General features: G+C 31.8%; 2 long non-coding RNA genes across 2 annotated transcripts; both read right to left on the bottom strand.

Moving 5' to 3' along the window:
* Positions 1-1,884: 1,884 nt before the first annotated feature.
* LOC138709708 (uncharacterized) lies at positions 1,885-5,639 on the bottom strand. Its single transcript, XR_011334997.1, has 3 exons — positions 5,505-5,639; positions 3,400-3,436; positions 1,885-2,130 (listed from the first exon to the last, which is right to left on the bottom strand). It is a non-coding gene; the product is annotated as an uncharacterized lncRNA (long non-coding RNA).
* A 9,171-nt stretch (positions 5,640-14,810) lies between these two features.
* On the bottom strand, positions 14,811-17,641 carry LOC138709697 (uncharacterized). Its single transcript, XR_011334996.1, has 3 exons — positions 17,510-17,641; positions 16,286-16,322; positions 14,811-15,060 (listed from the first exon to the last, which is right to left on the bottom strand). It is a non-coding gene; the product is annotated as an uncharacterized lncRNA (long non-coding RNA).
* Between the last annotated feature and the right edge of the window lie 2,770 nt (positions 17,642-20,411).

Below are 20,411 nucleotides of genomic sequence, written 5' to 3'. Positions count from 1 at the left end.
ACAATATATTCTACTAGTACAACACAAAGCTTTAGTATCAATTTCATGAAGTGTTACTGAATATCATGAATTCACCTACAGAATAGAAGGCGTGAGAAATTAGGTACTTCTTTAATTTGGCCCTAAATAATCTTATGTTTTGAGTTTCATTTTTTATATCGATAGGGAGGCTATTAAAAATGTTTAGTGCCATATAACGCACTCCTTTTTGATAGCACGATAAACTTGCCGATGGAGTATGAAAGTCATTTTTGACGTGTATTTATGCTATGAACTGTTCAATTAGTTACAGAGTTTTCACGATTGCATACGAAGAAGATTATTAATGAAAAGATAAACTGAAAAGCCATGGGTATTTTTTGTAGTTTTTTTTAAATAGTCCTACACGATTCCCTAGATTTAAAACCTACTATTATTCTAATTATTCTTTTTTTTTGTAGTAGGAATATACTGTTACTATCTGTGGAATTTCCCCAGAATATTATTCCAAAACTCATTACCGAGTGGAAGTATGCAAAGTATATTGTTTTTAAGGTACTGATATTTACTATCTTTTGCATAGATCTAATAGCAAAACAAGCTGAATTTAGTTTGGGGGTAATTTATTTAATATGATTTTTCCAATTTAACACATTATCAATTTTTAAGCCAAGAAATTTTGTTGTTGTTTCTAACAGGGATCTATTGTTAATTATTGCGCTAGAAATTTTCGAGGTTGAATTTTTCAGAGGATTTAAATTGAATTATGTTAGTTTTGTTACAATTTAATACTAATTTATTGACTGAGAACCGGTCACATATTTTGAAGAGAATTTCCTCTGTTGAAGATTGGAATGTGTTGCATATATTGGCTGTAATTACTATACTTGTGTACGTATGTATTTGTTTACACTGCATGTGGGCAAGCACCCGGTGGCAGTGGTATACACAATATAAACAATACACAATAAAATGATAAGCAATAAAATTTACAATACAATACAATTATATAATACACAATACAATTTGAATGCACAATACAATTTAACACAATAATAATAAAACATGAATAAAATACCTAACTTTACAATACAACCTACATAATTTATGTATAGGCCCTACATAAGTTTCAATAGTCTTTCACTTTACTCTCATCTCACTCACTGTAGTGGCACTATGACGCATTACACAGACACTTTAGGACGCATTTCACTGACACTCTGTAACACATTTCACTGACACTATAGAACACATTTCATTGACGCTATAAATTATCACTGATCGGAACTATTCACTGCACTGTAAAACCATAACTTCACTGATTCACCTCGCTTCACTGATGCAACACTTCAAATAAGTCAAATAATTACACCCTTATGTATACTTAAAAACAGAACTACATTTAAGCTAAACAAATTGCAAATAATATGGGATGCCCTACATCTTTCATTAGGGGGTTGTACAATATGCGGCATAAGTAGCAACGATATTCTGTCTCAGGACGTACGGAGATCAGGTTATTTATTCATACATTATAGTGGCGTGACGTCATATTTGTCGTGTGGCACAGATAGGTCTACTACAAGGGAGCGCGTGCATCTTGTTCCCGCTGCAGTTGACGTTCTGTTTGTGATTCAAAACTAGACTTCGAAGACTGTTGAAAATGTATTCTAGTAATAAAAATTGATACTACGATTACTTTCTTACAATTTAAGTAATTTTTTTCATTTATTTATTTGATTTATTTTTACAGGTACTGACACAACATCTTTTCAAGGGTAGCAATAAGAGTGGATAAGGAAAATTATTCACAAGATAAGGCAAAAATTCTCAACAAAGTCACTAAGTGGTATAGGAGTAGGAAGATGTAGTTACATGACTGAAAATAATGGCAACAAGTTTTCACGTTATTTCAATTTATTTCAAGATATTTCATACATCTGTTGGGGTTATATCTGACCCTTTCACATTCAGGAGCAATGCTAATTTTCTTATATTTGTATTAGATCAGCCCCAGTGCACCTCCAGGTCAGAAACCAGCTCCTCCTCCAAATCCAGCACCGAAGCCCATTCCAGCACCCCCACCGTAGCCTCCCAGGGGGCTCAAGCCGTATGGGCTGAGACCTCCATAAGGATACAGTCCGTTACCATCTGAAAACAATAAAATTGTGGAGATACATTTAGATATAGTCCTTACGCTTGGAATTCTGCATACATTACATCATTCTTGACAACATCTACTAAATTGCAGTGATTTTTATAGCCTATATTCTAATATAAGTCATGGATGTTTTAAAGTAACAGAAGTGACAAGGGAATGATGATTGGAGAGAATAGAAGATGTTTCTTCTAAAACGTTTTCATTAAAACCGTCTCGGAATTGATCGAAATATGCATATTAGAATTGAGCTTCTTATTTTCCTGATATCACTCATTATTTCCGGTCCCAATGAAGCTATTTTTGAATGATTTCCAAAAGGCCTGAAGATGGAACATTGTGCAATTACAGACACTTTTCCTATCCGAGAAAGGCAATGGTAAAATTGTTAGTAGTGAAGAAAGTGATAATGGTTGTAGTAGCATCAGCAGTAGTACAGGAGTGGTAGGCATAATATATTATTAGTGGTAGTGTAGTAATAGCAACAGCAGCATCTGAGCTGTATCATTCTTTGACGAATTCAGTTTCCAATGCTCTATACTCATTGTTCCAGCCAATCTCTATCTATTACATTCCTTTATTACACAGTTATAGCTGTATTTTCCTGTCATGTTTCTTTTAGTCTCAGAAAGGTGAGAAAAATGTGTTAGATTACATCACAGCAAAAGACTACAGTGAAAAATTTTATCCCACGTTAAGGAATATAGAAAATTTTATTTACGACCAAAGTCATATCAATTTTTGGGAGGTAATGTAATATTGGAGACATGTTTTAGGAATGTTGAATTCTGAGTTTTTGATTCTACAAAAGTCTATCATTATAAATTCATAGTAAAAATAAGGAAATCAAATATTAGAAAAATTGTGGCTTTGTGGGTAAAGAAGTTCTGCGTTAAATTTCCTTAGAATATACTTAACTCCTTTCTAAGTTTCACTTGATTAATTCTATGATTAGCAGCTTTGACCTTTCTGATGCGCCCTAGCAGATTTAAAACCCTAAAAAATTGACATTGGTATTAAGGGGGGAAACTTGCTGAACAAATAAGAGATTCCTTTCTTCATTTTTTTTTTTTTTGCAAGAAAACAAAAATGTGATTTTCGACTGAAAATGACCGAAATTTCACCTGTCGCTTTCCGCAAGTTTTAGTTGTAGCTAAACTATTTTCTATATACAGATAAAGGAAAACAAATTTTCGTAACATTTATGTTTCCAAATATATTCCTATTTCAATGTAACTGTACTGTAAAATAATAATACTTACAGAGGCCGGGATACAGTAGAGGCAGGGCTGAGATTGCCTGTGAAAGTACATACAATTAATAATACAAACATTGTCAGAAGTGAAAAGAAACAGATACTAAGAATTGAGAAGTGTATTAAAACTGAAATCTTCTTCTGAATGTTTAAAATTAATTTTAATTTTTAATACAACCTTAAATATGGCCTTTTTCATATTGTTACAAGAAATAATATTTTATCCACATATGAAAACAGAATATTTACATAACAATACATTTAATGACTGAAACATAATAATAAAATAATAATAATAATAATAATAATAATAATAATAATAGTAATAGTAATAGTAATAGTAATAGTAATAATAATAATAATAATCGTAGTAATAGAAATAATAATAATAATAGTAATAATAATAGTAATCGTAGTAATAAAAATAACAATAATAATAATAGTAATAATAATAGTAATAATAATAATAGTAATAGTAATAGTAATAATAATAGTAATAGTAATAATAATAATAATAATCGTAGTAATAGAAATAATAATAATAGTAATAATAATAGTAATCGTAGTAATAAAAATAACAATAATAATAATAGTAATAATAATAGTAATAATAATAATAGTAATAGTAATAGTAATAATAATAGTAATAGTAATAATAATAATAATAATAATAATAATAATCGTAGTAATAGAAATAATAATAGTAATAATAATAGTAATCGTAGTAATAAAAATAACAATAATAATAGTAATAATAATAGTAATCGTAGTAATAAAAATAACAATAATAATAATAGTAATAATAATAGTAATAATAATAATAATAATAATAGTAATAGTAATAGTAATAGTAATAATAATAGTAATAGTAATAGTAATAGTAATAGTAATAATAATAATAATAATAATAATAATAATCGTAGTAATAGAAATAATAATAATAATAGTAATAATAATAGTAATCGTAGTAATAAAAATAACAATAATAATAATAGTAATAATAATAGTAATAATAATAATAATAGTAATAGTAATAGTAATAGTAATAATAATAATCGTAGTAATAGAAATAATAATAATAATAGTAATAATAATAGTAATCGTAGTAATAAAAATAAAAATAATAATAATAGTAATAATAATAGTAATAATAATAATAATAATAATAATAATTCGTAAGAATATTTGAAATCAAATGACTTACAGCTACACATTAAGAATATTTTAGAACAGAATTCTGCGCACTAATTAAAGGGGTCTGCACCCATTGTACTACTGCCTATAAATTTAGTATAATTCCTGATTTAATTTCTACATATTGTATGCGGAATTGATTTTCTGCTAGAATGTGATAGATGATTAGACAATTATTCCAGATAAATAAGATGTTTGGAATCTAAAAAGAATTATTTTTAAGGGTAATTATATTTTTAAATTTTCTGGCTGCAATTTATGAAGGGAAATTTTGTTCTCTGACGTTTTCTAAATTTTTTTCAATCCTTTATTCCCTGTTTTATTCATTATTAATAAGTGTGTTAATAAATATTTCCCTCATCAGTGGAAATATATTTGAGAAATTTTTCTGTAATTTTTTCCATTAATTGACAAATTTATATTTTGCTTGCAAAATTAAAAAAAAAAAATTATATAATGACACATTACTAAATACAAGGTTTGTTCTCTAGTATGAAATACAAGTGTAGGGCCTATACAAATTTTCATAAATTTATCTAAAATCTACCTAAGTTTCGAGAAAAACGACGTTGGAAAATTTAAGTTACGGGAAATGAGTAACGAACTCACAGAAAGTAAGAAGAACTGTCAATATTTAAATAATGACGTCATTTGACCGTCTCACATTTTTGGTCAAAACTCGAAAAGTATCAAAGATACCTAATCGATTTCTTTCACCATAGAACTACTATTCAGGAACGTCTATTCAACAAAAAAGTTAAAAATTACTTTTTCAACTTCCGAAGTTTTGTATGTTCTCTTAAATAAAGTTCACAATTGTACAAATTCAGAAAATAAATTAGTTTAAGTATTAAAATTGCTCAAAAGATATTTTCTATGAAAGACATTAACATTATAGTATCAATTTCGGATATTTACCTGCAAGAGGAGTGAAGCGAGGACGAAGTAGGCGAACATTGTTCTGTGTTGAGCTCCCTAGACGAGATGTAGCGATCCTCACATTTCCTTTGCTTATATACTTCAATTCTCAATCAAAACTATTCCTTTCAATCGGTTTAAATGTCTTGTTACGATACCAGTGTCTAATCAGTACAATTGTTCAGTAATGTTACTTACAACATACATATCATTTCAGATAAATCTATCTCGTACTTGTGTGATTTAGTCCAGTATTCTGAAATAGAGGCCTATGAAATTATTTAAGCTCACAAGTTACTTAGTTTATGATGTATTGTTTTTTGAAACAATACGATGTATGTCATAAGTAGTGATATCAGTTTTTTTGGAAACATCTATATTTTCTATCAAAAGAGACATTACATTTCGATTTGAACACGAATACCAATCAGAGGCTGTCTTTGATTGTATTGTTCTAAAAAGTTATGACAATAAATTTTCGTGTTGTTCCGAAGGTTTAATTATTCCTTAGTTATCAGTTTCGATGTATAGGCTGCAATAGTCTTGTCAAATGATAAGTATTTCTTGTAGCATTATCGATTATTTATCGAAGGTATTGTAAAAGATAAATACGCGTTCATTTCGATATTTTTAATCGGATAATTACTGTCTAAATTTATCTCTACATGTTTCATTGCGAAGAAATAGATATCATTTCCAAGTAAACTTTCCGAACCCGACTTCGACTATCTGGCAATAACATCTGTAATAGTAATATGCGTTACAAGAGCGGTATGTTGACGTTTTCATGTTCGAGGAAAAGATTGAAAAAGCGAAACGTAGTTGAGCTTTTTTAATTTCTGAGAACATGAAAACAAACATACCGCTCGTGTATCGTACATTATTTTGTGCGAAGGTCGTTTATTACATAACTGGAAGAGGAATTTCTAACTAATTGCAATGAAATCTCTATCTTTGTTTCTGTTCAATGACGGCAACTTTGGAAAACAAATATCTATCTTCAACATTGTTCCTATAAAATGTTTTCTGTGTTTACTATACTGCAGCAGGCCATGATATACGTCTGTCTTTTTTTTCCCCCAGTCTATGATGAGTCTGGAATCTGTTTTTTTCACGGCTTCCTTAATGTTACTTGCATTACAAATGCAGTAACTTTTGTGGTGTTGTAGAATTTACTTAATTTTTGAAAATATTTAAAAACAATAATTAACATTGCAATTTAGGTGAAATTGCAGTGGTAAGTTTCCAATTTATAATTATTACTATATTGAACGTCTCTAAAAATAATATGTTAAAAGCCTAAAGCAGTAAAATGAATATGACGCTTAAGCGGTAAGAATAGGGAAATTGTTATGTGTGTTACGTTGGGAATACTGAATATGGTATTTCACATTTACCGCGTATTGGTTTTGTGCGGAAAGCATGCAAATACGCACGATCTCGCACAAAAATTATTGTTACATTCTGCTGTCTATTTCTTTTCTTTTATGCAAATGCACACCTTCCGCAATTAGCCTATATAATCCGTCCGATGTACTTGTGTTTAAAATCTTTTCCAGATTCTTACTGGTATGCTATTATTTCCCTAAAATAAATTGCAATATTAGCATAACGGAATATAATTGTTTATATTATGTAGTACTACATTCAAATGTTTCTCCGAATTCTTCTGTTGTACTTATGTTCATTGTAGAATGCAACTGCAAATAATTTTCATAATATGTTATGGGTATATTTCGATTAACTAAAATGTGTCTCAGTGAAAAGTACAGTAGAGTTTGTATACGCCAGTTTCTGTCGGATGCTTTTCCAAATCACTTTGCTCTAGAACAGTGATGTCAAAGCAAGCGCATTTTTCTTACCTTGATGTCGTACGCGGGCATCAAGCACTAGGTATGGAAGGAGCAAAGATTATGTATATCAGGGCCGGGCATGAGAGCGGCTCCATTTAGTCGGCCAGAGCTGCTCTCGCTCCGCTAGGCACTTCAATTCCAAGCCGGAGCAGAACGCTCACGCAGTGGCGGACTCGCATTACAGCTACCTTCCCTGCATTAATGTAACAAGAGCCACGGTTGTTCTAGTCATTCAGTCTGTCAGTACATAATAGATTATAAGGATATTACATCAATCCATTGTACAGTACAGACTTTATAACACTCTTATTAATTTAATGAAATAATCTTCGCTCTATGCACACACACAAATCATTAGGCTTATTTACATAACCCATTCGCACATACTGCAACCTCCTCACCACGGTTCTACGAGACAGGCGTATGGCTTCCACTTCCCCTACTTGCTGTGGACAGAGTTCATTTGCCAATATAATTAAACATAGCTTGATGAATTCAACTTCGTTGAATGTTTGCAATTTCGTGGCGAATTTTGTAGCTAATTCTCATAGACGATTCACTAAGTGCAATATTGTCATAATATAATATAATATAGGGCGGCCGGGTAGCTCAGTTGGTAGAGCAGCTGGCTACGGACTGAAAGGTCCGGGGTTCGATCCCAGGTGGTGACAGGATTTTTTCTCGTTGCCAAACTTTCAGAACGGCCTTCTATAAAATTGAGTACCGGGTCCTTCCCGGGGGTAAAAGGCGGTCAGAGCGTGGTGCCGACCACACCACCTCATTCTAGTGCCGAGGTCATTGAAAGCATGGGGCTCTACCTCCATGCCCCCCAAGTGTCTTCATGGCATGTTACGGGGATACCTTTACCTTTACCTTTTATAATATAATATAATATAATATAATATAATATAATAGGCCTATAAAATAATATAATATAATATAATATAATGCGATGCGAAGCAATATATGATATGATATGATATGATATGATATGATATGATATGATATGATATGATATATGTGATATGATATATGTGATATGATATGATATGATATGATATGATATATGATATGATATATGATATGATATGATATGATATGATATGATATGATATGATATGATATGATATATGATATATATCATAATTCTTGTATAATTTAAAATTATATATTACTAAATGCATAATAACTTATAATGCAATGTAAATATCGAATAGATACTCTAATATAATGTACCTGAGAAACATTTTCTTTAAGTTGTATTAATTTATGGCGTTCATTACCAACATATTTGTCATATTCAGTAGCATGTTGTAAAGAATAATGTCGTTGGATATTGAACCTCTTAATCAGTTGGAGTGTTTTATACCAAATTAAACACTTTGCTAATCCACTGCTCTCTACCAAAAAGAACTCCTCCTCCCATGATACATTAAAAGCATTGGGAATAGCGGGACCCTTTAGTGTATGAGCGGAAGCTCCGTCTTCAAAGTTCGCCATCATACTGCAGATTCACCACAGCACCGACACTGAATGACGTACAGTATGCATACGTCACAGCGCTCGCGAGACCCGCTCTTTAAAGCACACACCGCTCATTTCTCAGAATCACGTGATGTGCCCAGCCCTAGTGTATATGAATAAGGAGCCTGTTGGCTTAAGAGAACAGCGGTTTACATAATTATAACGTCATTGGTACAAACTTCAAACAGAATGTGAAATTCTGTGTTATTTTATATGGCTATTTGCTGTTTGATATTATTTATATTGTCTGTAGAACATAATAGGCCTACTAACACCAGTTTCTTAATATTGCAGTTAATAACCATGATAAGAGTTAAGAAGGAATATTCACATACATTTCATAGTAGTTTCTTTAGTGGGTTATTTTACGACGTTTTATCAACAACGTGGTTATTTAGCGTCTGAATGAGGTGAAGGTGATAATGCCGGTGAAATGAGTCCGGGGTCCAGCACCGAAAATTACCCAGCATTTACTCATATTGGGTTGAGGGAAAAGCCCGGAAAAAAAACCTCAACCAGGTATCTTGCCCCGAATCGAACCCGGGCCACCTGGATTCGAGGCCAGACGCGCTAGCCGTTACTCCACAGGTGTGGACTTCATATTAGTAAAACTATACTATATTAATTGTATGAAACATCATTCATAAAGAAAGTGATATCCCGAAGAAAGGATTAATTATGACATGGTAAATTGGAATTGGTATTGATGGTATCTTTAGCCTTATAAAAGTAATCAATAATCTAATCAAAACGATATTATAGTACAAAAGCTGACGTTTTTACAACACATGGGCACATAACTTCCTTTATGATGTAACAGCAGTTCCTTTGTTAATATTCATTTTCTTACAAGCATTTTCCATGCGATTATTTTCTAAATTTTCAATACGTATCTTCAGTAATATGTATTTACGATATATTAGATTTACGAAAACATTGTTTCAGTACCTGTAAGGCTACTAAATAAACATATTTGAAAATTTCAGCTTTCTGTAAAAAGCTGAGAAAATACTGCTTTGAATAAAAAGGAAACTCGTGACAAATGAGCATTAAAATTGAAACATAAATCCTTATAATGCACTTATACTTCTCAGACAAATCTAAAAATTAACATGGATACAGCTTTAATAAGTTCTCTTCCCTTTATCCATTGATTCAGTGCTGGCCATCCCTGTACAGAGTATAGCTCGACCAAGCGGTATATACTACCACTCTCGTCTGTCTCTTTCCTTTCCGCTGTAAAGCACTCAGGCTCTCCTGAGCTCTAAAGCGCGCGCTTGCCCATATGGGCAAGGGGCTGCTCTAGAATATACCATTAGATAAGTTCAGGATAACAAAGAGAGTTTGGAATTGAACGAGTTATATCAGCTGATTGTCTATGGGGATGACGTGTATATGTAAGGAGAAAATCCACTAACTATTAGGGAAAACACAGGAATTTTACTTGAAGCAAGTAAATAGATAGGTTTAAAAGTAAATCCCGAAAAGGTAAAGTTTATGATTGTCTCTCGTGACCAGAGTATTGTAAGAAATGGAAATATATAAATTGGAAATTTATCCTTCGAAGAGGTGGAAAAATTCAAATATCTTGGAGCAACAGTAACAAATATAAATGACTCTCGAGAGGAAATTAAACGCAGAATAAATGTGGGAAATGCCTGTTATTATTAGGTTGAGATGCTTTGGTCATCCAGTCTGCTCTCAAAAATGCTGAAAGTTAGAATTTATAAAACAGTTATATTACCGATTGTCCTGTATAGTTGTGAAACTTGAACTCTCGCTTTGAGACAGGAACAAAGATTAAGGGTGTTTGGGAATAAGGTTCTCAGGAAAATGTTTGGGGCTAAGAGGAATGAAGTTACAGGAGAATGGAGAAAGTTACACAACGCGTGATTGCAGGCATTTTATTCTTCACCTCATATAATAAGGAACATTGAATCCAGAGGGCATGTAATACGTATAGGTGAATCTAGAAATGCATATAGAGTGTTAGTAGGGAGACCTGAGAGGAGAAATACCTTTGGGAAGGCCGAGACGTAGATGGGATGTTATTATTAAAATGGATTTGAAGGAAGTGGGACATAATGGTAGAGATTGTATTAATCTTGCTCAGGACAGGGACCGATGGCGGGTTTAATTGAGGGCGGCAATGAACCTCCGAGTAATCTAAAAGCCATTCGTAACTATGTAAATAAATATTTAAGTATTAGAATAACTACAATTGTACGAATTTTTGTCACAATATGTATCACTGAAATATCAGTTTGATTCAGTACATTAATTCTGTTATTCGTTCTAATTACCATCATGATTACCGTTATTATCAATATATTTTATTCAGTTTCATAATTAAAAAATTGGTTTGGAACTTTGGTGTTTCATCTAGAAATTTGCGATATTTATGTTATTCGTGTAAAAATAGTCCAGAACCTTTCCTCAATCGTGTTGAGGTTTACAATCTTATTGTATACAACAAAAGCTTTAAGAGCCATTTTTGTCGTTCTTGAGTAGCTGTAAAACAGGTTGTGAAACACAGTAATTTTATAAAAGTCACGTATGTTGCAACTCGAAGTGGAATACGCTTTAGGTAACCCTTAAATTCACAAAAAGTGGCCTATAGAATACAACAGATTAATAGGCTATATGCTATAATTTTAATAGAACAATAGGAAAAAAAATTGGTAGGATGATCAACAAGCCAATAACGTTAACGATGAAAAGAAGTCTATTTACAACCCATGTATTCCTCACTTCAGTGAGAGATACAACATGAATATTAATATTATTATGTTAAATGACAACAGATTGAGACTCTCAGAAAAGGATATTGGGGGAAAAAAATATGTCACAATGTTATTTTTAGTAAATGTTGTACAAAAAAATTAAAGGAAAATAAATAGTAACCTATAAAAAAATATACGAACAATGTTAAAATGTTAACAATTGATCGGTTAGAATTGCATATGTTAAAATTTTGTTAAAAAGTAGGTTGAATACCGGTATGTCGATAAATTCGGTGTAATAAATGCATTATGAATATACAACTAATGTAAATAAAATGCTTCGCAATATTAATACATGGGAAGTGAAAGGGCTTCTTTTTGGCGCTAGGGGAATTTCATTTAAGTTAACCAAAACCATTCTTTCTTTTAAATTTTCTGATGAGGACATTAACAAAATTTGTCTAATGGTATTGAGAGATTCATTATCCATTTTACACAATCACTTGTATAATACTATGTAATTTTTTTTCACTTCATTTCATTACTCTTCAATGTATTTTCATCTCATGTTTCTCCGAAATCAAATTGTACCTTATTTCTAAATGTATCATTGTTCCGTATTCTCTTCGCAATCATATTGTATTTTTAATTTATCCTCTGCTTTGTATTCTGGATCCTAGTGGTCAGCCGTAGATTTCGGCCAGATGTCCCAAATTGTGGAATTTGTTATAACCAAAATTTTACAATATTGTAATATTGAATAACATATAACATATGGACATTGCGATGGTGTGTTTTCTTTACAGTCCGACACGGTTTAATAAACTACAGTAGTGTATGAAATGAAGTTTTGCCAATTTAAGGGTTAATGTATGAAATGGCAGATGTCACTTGTAGTGGTTGATTAAAATGGAGAAAAATGTTTTGTCTCTCCAGAAAAAAAAAATTTGCACTTATAATCTTTATTGTTTACACTCTTCTATTTGTGAATTTGCTCTAAGTTTTACATCCAATTTTGTAGCATATATTCTTCTTTAATTTAGAGCAGGAAAGGTTTATAAATGTATGGAATTACATTCGATTGAGACACTTCATTATCGCCAGAGATCTGACTTATGTTTTTGTTTAAATCTCTGTAGTTTATAATATATACGTCGCTATCATTTATCATTATTGTTCTTTGACAGATTGTATATTATGTTGGTTTTAATTTTATGTTCTATCAGCTGATGAATTGGATACACTTTTTCCTTTAATGTTGTTCCTATGCCATAATTTCAATGCAAATTCTTTCCTCACGTCTTGGGTTTCTGCCATCATGGAGAATTGCTCCGAATCAACAGACATAATTCGGTTCGTTCTCTCATCGCATCTTCAATCCGTCAGAATGCTTCCTATGAGGTTTATGAGGAGGTTGGTTGCGTCTCTTCTGATGGCTCTACTAGACGTGCTGATATCATCATAATTGATCGGCAGAAGGATAAGGGTGTCATTCTTAATCCCACAATCCGTTTTGAGATGCATGAGCAACAGCCACAAGAGGTGTGTCTTGAAAAACAAGTCATATATGAGCCTTGTTGTCAGCATCTTGGAGCACAATACCACATCACACATTGGACAGTTTTTGGGCTCGTGTTCGGTGCCCGTGGCACGATCCCACGAGAAACTTTAAATCAACTTAAACAATTTTGTGCGAGATCGTGCGTATTTGCTTGTTTTCCGCACAGAACCAATACGCGGTAAGTGTGAAATACCACATTCAGTATTCCCAACGTAACACACATAACAATTTCCCTCTTCTTACCGCTTAAGCGCGACATTCATTTTACTGCTTTAGGCTTTTAACATATTATTTTTAGAGACGTTTAACATAGTAATAATTATAAATTGGAAACTTACCACTGCAATTTCACCTAAATTGCAATGTTAATTATTGTTTTTAAATATTTGCAAAAATTAAGTAAAGTCTACTACTCCACGAAACTTCTTGCATTCCTGATACAAATAACATTAAGGAAGCCGTGAAAAAATCAACGAGATTCCAGATGCCGATTTTATTACTGCAATATGTTATATAAATAATATTGTTAAAATATTAAAATGAAAAATAGATCATTACATAACCTTACCGTTTGTTTTAAGTTCGCATTTATAGACTGGAGGGAGGGGGAAAAGACAGACGTATATCACGGCCTGCTGGAGTATAGTAAACACAGAAAACATTTTACAGCAACAATGTTGAAGAAAGATATTTTGGTGTTCCGAAGTTGGCGTCATTAAACAGAAACCAACATGGAGATTTCATTACAACTAATTAGAAATTCGTCTTTCAGGTATGTAATAAACGATCTTCGCACAAAATAATGTACGATACACGAGCGGTATATTTGTTTACATGTTCTCGGAAATTAAAAAAGCTCAACTACGTTTCGCTTTTTCAATCTTTTCCTCGACCATGAAAACGTCAACATACCGCTCTTGTAACGTATATTACTATAAAATTTCTGATGCAACGATTGATGCCATAGGATCTCATGTGTTAAAATCATCCTCAGCTATAATTAGTAATCATTTGTACCCAACAAACTTTTATCGTAAATGATTTCCTATGTTTTCATATGATTTATCGTAATGTTTTCTTTTTCCTTTCAAATTGTCACGCAATTGGTTTTCATGATTATTCTTTATGAATTGATTAGTAGGCCGATATATTGGAACCCTTATTTAGGGCGGCTTTTTTATTATTATTCTCCCTGGTATTCAAAAAAAAACTTTTTCCAGTAGATATTTCACTTTCAACGCTGTTAGAATAGAACTCGAATATTTAGACTTGTGATTTACTATTATCATTCTCATGAGTATAAACGAAGTCATTTTGAGATAGAAGTTAAAATAAAATATATAGTTCTTATATTTTGATCTCTACAAAACAAATCCAAACTTCTAGCCATTTTCATGAAACATATTACATCAGCACATGATTTACTTCATGGGAATTTATAAACATATTAAATTTAATCTATAATAAATAACCCATGAATTTTTTGTCACAACATCTTGAAATGCAATTCACTTTTTCAAGTGTAGTAATAAGAGTGAATAAGGAAAATTATTCATATGATAAGGCAAAAATTCTCAACAATAATGTCCCTATGTGTATGGGAGTAGGAAGACGTAGTTACATGACTAAAAATAATGGTAACAAGTTTTCACTTTATTTGAATTTATTTCAAGATATTTCATACATCTGTTGGGGTTATATCTGACCATTCACATTCAGAGTAATGCTAATTTTCTTCTATTTATATTAGATCAGCCCCATTGCATCTCCAGGTCAGAAACCGGCTCCGCCTCCAAATCCAGCACCGAAGCCCATTCCAGCACCCCCACCGTAGCCTCCCAGGGGGCTCAAGCCGTATGGGCTGAGACCTCCATAAGGATACAATCCGTTACCATCTGAAAACAATAACATTGTGAAGACACACTTAGACACAGTCCTTACGCTTGGAATTCTGCATACATTACATCATTCTTGACAACATCTACTAAATTGCAGTGATTTTTATAGCTTATATTCTATAATAAGTCATGCATATTTTATAGTAATAAAAGTGACAAGGGAAGAATGATGGAGAGAATATAAAATGTTTGTTCTATAAAGTTTTCATTAAAATCGTCTCGGGATTGATCGAAATGTGCATATTAGATTTAAGCTTGTTATTTTCCTGATTTCACTCATTATTTCCTGTCCCTATGAAGCTATTTTTAAATGATTTCCAAAAGGTCTATCCGAAAAAGGCAATGATGAATCTGTTAGTAGTAAAGAAAGTGGTAGTGGTAGTAATAGAATCAGCAGTAGTACAGGAGTGGTAGGCATGATATATTATTAGTGTTAGTGTAGTAATAGCAACAGCAGCATCTGACCTATATCATTCTTTGACGAATTCAGTTTCCAATGCTCTATAGTCATTGTTCCAACCGATATCCAGTTTTACATTCCTTTATTATACAGTTAAAGCTGTATTTTTCTGTCATGTCTCTGTTATTCTCAGAAAGGTGAGAAAAGTGTTTTAGATTACCTTACAGCAAAAGACCACAATGAAAAGTTGTATCCCACGTTAAGGAATACAGAAAATGTTATTTACGTTCGAAGTCCTACGAATTTTTTTGGGAGATAATGTAATATTGGAGAAATGTTGTAGCAATGTTGAATTCTGCGTTTTTGATTCTACAAAATTTTTCATTAAAAATTCACAGAAAATATGGAAATTAAATATTACAAAAATTGTGGCTTTGTGGATAAAGAAGCTCTGCATTAAATTTCCTTAGAATATACTTAACCCCTTTCTGACTTTCATTTGATTAATTCTATGATTAGCAGCTTTGACCTTTCTGATCCGCCCTAGCAGATTTCAAAACCTTAAATATTGACATTGGTATTAAGGGGGGAACTTGCTGAACAAACAAGGGATTCCTTTTTTTCGTTTTTTTTTTTTGCAAGGAAACAAAAATGTGATTTTTGATTGAAAATGACCGAAATTTCACCCATCGCCCTCCTTAAGTATTAATAATCCCTAAACTATTTTCTATATACAGATAAAAAAACAAATATTCGTAACATTTATGTTTCCAAAATATATTCCTATTTAAAGTAACTGTACTGTAAAATAATAATACTTACAGAGGCCGGGATACAGTAGAGGCACAGCTGAGATTGCCTGTGAAAGTACATACAATTAATACTTCAAACATAGAAGTGAAAAGAAACAGAAATTGTAAGAATTGAGAAGTGCATTTAAACTGAAATGTACCTCTGAATGTTTAATATTAATTTTATGGTTTAATACAACCTTTAATATGACTTTTTTCATATTGTTACAAGAAAAAATATTTTACCCATCTATGAAAACAGAGTTTTATTTATATAACGATACATAGTAATGACTGAAAAATAATAATAATAATAATAATAATAATAATAATAATAATAATTAGAAAGAATGTTTGAAATCAAGCTACATATTAAGAATATTTATAACAGAATTCTGGAGACGAATTAAAGGGGTCTGCACCCAATGAACTACTACCTATAAATTTAGTATAATTCCAGATTTATATTTTACTTATTGTAACCGGAATTGTTTTTCTGCCAGAATTTCATAGATGATTAGAAAGTTATTGCAGATAAATAAGATGTTTGGAATCTAAAAAGATTTATTTTAAGGGTAATTTTATTTTTAAATTATTGGGTACAATTTCTGAAGGGAAATTTGGTTCTCTAACGTTTTATAAATTTGTTTTAACTTTTTCTTCTCTGTTTTATTCATTATTAAGAAGTGTGTTAATAAATATTGCCCTCATCAATGGAAATATAATTAATAAATTTGTCTGTAATTTTCTCCATTAATTGACTAATTTGTATTTTACATGCAAAATTATAAAGAAAACAAATTATATAAGGACACATTGCTAGGTACAAAGTTTGTTCTCTAGTATCAAATAAAAGTATATACAAAATTGCATTAATTTATCTAAAATCTATGTAAGTTTCGAGAAAAACGGCGTTGGAAAATTTAAGTTACGGGATATCAGCGACAAACTTATGAAAAGGGAGAAGTTAGTCAATATTTACATAGAGAATTCATTTGACTTTTTAGATCATAACTCGAAAAGTATCAGGGAATTTAAGAAATTTCTTTCACCATAGGACTACTACTGAGGAAAATCAATTGAAAAAAATAGGTAAAAATTACTTTTTCAACTTTCAAAGGTCTATATGTCCCCTTAAATTGAAGTTCAGAATTGTACAAATTCAGAAAATAAATTAGCTTAAGCATTAAAATTGATCAAAAAATATTTCCTTATAACAGACATCAACATTATAATATAAATTCCAGATATTTACCTGCAAGAGGAGTGAAGCGAGGACCAAGTAGGCGAACATTGTTCTGTGTTGAGCTCCCTAGACGAGATGTAGCGATCCTCACATTTCCTTTGCTTATATACTTGAATTCTCAATCAAAACTATTTCTTTCAATCTGTTTAAATGTCTTGTTACGATACCAGTGTCTAATCAGTACACATGTTCGGTAATGTCACTTACAGCATACACATCATTTCAGATAAATCTATCTCGTACTTGTGTGATTGAGTCCAGTATTATGAAATATAGGCCTATGGAATTATTTAAGCTCACAAGTTACTCAGTTTATGATGTATTGTTTTTTGAAACAATACGATGTATGTCATAAGTAGTGATGTCAGTTTTTTGTTTTGGAAAAATCTATATTTTCTATCAAGAAAAAGATATTTCATTTCGATTTGAACACGAATACCAATCAGAGGCTGTCTTTGATTGTATTGTTCTAAAAAGTTATGACAATAATTATTCGTGTTGTTCCTACGGTTTAATTATTCAGTAGTTATCAGTTTCGATGTATAGGCTACAGTAGTCTTGTCAAGTGATAAGTAACTCTTGTAGTATTGTCGATTATTTATCGAAGGTATTGTAAAAGATAAATATGCGTTCATTTCGATATTTTTAATCGGATAATTACTGTCTAAATTTATCTCTACATGTTTCATTGCGAAGAAATAGATAGTCTATCATTTCCAAGTAAACTTTCCGAACCACAATTCGACTTTCTGGCAATAACAACTGTAAAAATTATTGTTACTTTCTGCAGTCGTTTTCTTGTATTTTATGCAAATGCACGCCTCCCGTAATTAGCCTATATAATCCATCCGATGTACTTGTGTTCATAACCTTTTCCAAATACTTACTGGTATGTTATTAGTTCCCTAAAATAAATTGCAATATTAGCATAACGGAATATAATTGTTTATATGTAGTACTACATCCAAATATTTCTCCGAATTCTTCTGTTCTACTTATGTTCATTGCAACTGCAACTAAATTTTCATAATATGTTACCGGTACATTTCGATTAATTCAAACGTGTCTCAGTGAAAAGTACAGTAGAGTTCGTATACGCCAGTTTCTGTCGGATGCTTTTCCAAATCACTTTGCTCTAGAACAGTGATGTCAAAGCAAGCGCATTTTTCTAACCTTGATGTCGTACGCGGACATCAAGCGCTAGGTATGGAAGGAGCAAGGATTATGTACATGAATAAGGAGCCTGTTGGTTTAAGAGAACACTGTTGTACATAATTATAACGTCATTGGTACAAACTTCAAACAAAACGTGAAATTCTGTGTTATTTTATACGGCTATTTGCTGTTTGATATTATCTATATTGTCTGTAAAACAAAAGTACTAACACCAGTTTCTTAATATTGCAGTTAATAACGTAATAAAGAATTAAGAAGGAATATTCACATAAATTTCATAGTAGTTTTTTTTAGTAGGTTATTTTACGACGCTTTATCAACAACGTGGTTATTTAGCGTCTGAATGAGGTGAAGGTGATAATGCCGGTGAAATGAGTCCGGAGTCCAGCACCGAAAGTTACCCAGCATTTGCTCATATTGAGTTGGGGGAAAATTCTGGAAAAAACCTCAAACATTTAAATTGCCCCGACCGGGAATCGAACCCGGGCCACCTGGTTTCGCGGCCAGACGCGCTAACCGTTACTCCACAGGTGTGGACTTCATAGTAGTAGAACTATACTATATTAAATGTATGAAACATCATTCATAAAGAAAGTGATATCCCGAAGAAAGGATTAAGTATGACATGGTAAATTGGAATTGATGTTGATAATATCTTTAGCCTTATAAAAGTAATCAATAATCTAATCTAAACAATATTATAGTACAAAGCAAAGTTACGTAGGTAAATGTTTTAACTGTAACTAATATTAAATAACAAAACACTTAACGCATTATGCTTTTAGGTGATACTGGTGCGCAACTTTATGTTATCAGAATATTAAATTATTTTCTCGAAATCTGCTGAAGCTATAGAGCTGACGTTTTTACAACACATGGGCACATAACTTCCTTTATGATATAACAGCAGTTCCTTTGTTAATTCATTTTTTTACAAGCATTTTCCATGCGATTATTTTCTAAATTTTCAATACGTATTTTCAGGAATATGTATTTACGATATATTAGATTTACGAAAACATTGTTTCAGTACCTGTAAGGCTACTAAAGAAACATATCTGAAAATGTCACCTTTCTGTAAAAAGCTGAGAAAATACTGCTTTGAATAAAAAGGAAACTCGTGACAAATGAGCACTAAAATTGAAACATAAATTCCTATAATCCACTTATACTTCTCAGACAAATCTAAAAATTGACATGGATACAGTTTTAATAGGTTCTCTTCCCTTTATCCACTGAATCAGTGCTGGCCATCCCTGAATGTAGCTCGACAAAGCGGCATATACTACCTCTCTCGCCTGTCTCTTTCCTTTCCGCTGTAAAGCACTCAGGCTCTCCTGAGCTCTAAAGCGCGCGCTTGCCCATATGGGCATGGGGCTGCTCTAGAATATACCATGAGATAAGTTCAGGATAACAGAGAGAGTTTGGAATTGAACGGGTTACATCAGCTGATTGTCTATGGGGATGACGTGAATATGTAAGGAGAAAATCCACTAACTATTAGGGAAAACACGGGGATTTTACTTGAAGCAAGTAAAGAGATAGGTTTAAAGGTAAATCCCGAAAAGGCAAAGTATATGATTGTCTCTCGTGACCAGAATATTGTAAGAAATGGAAATATAAAAATTGGAAATTTATTCTTTGAAGAGGTGAAAAAATTCAAATATCTTGTAGCAACAGTGACAAATATAAATTACTCTCGAGAGGAAATTATACGCAGAATAAATGTGGAAAA

The sequence above is a fragment of the Periplaneta americana genome, chromosome 1 (genome assembly GCF_040183065.1).
Source record: "Periplaneta americana isolate PAMFEO1 chromosome 1, P.americana_PAMFEO1_priV1, whole genome shotgun sequence".
Taxonomy (NCBI): Eukaryota; Metazoa; Arthropoda; class Insecta; order Blattodea; family Blattidae; genus Periplaneta; species Periplaneta americana.
Note: the sequence above shows the minus strand (reverse complement) of the source record. Positions and strands in the feature narration are given on the sequence as shown.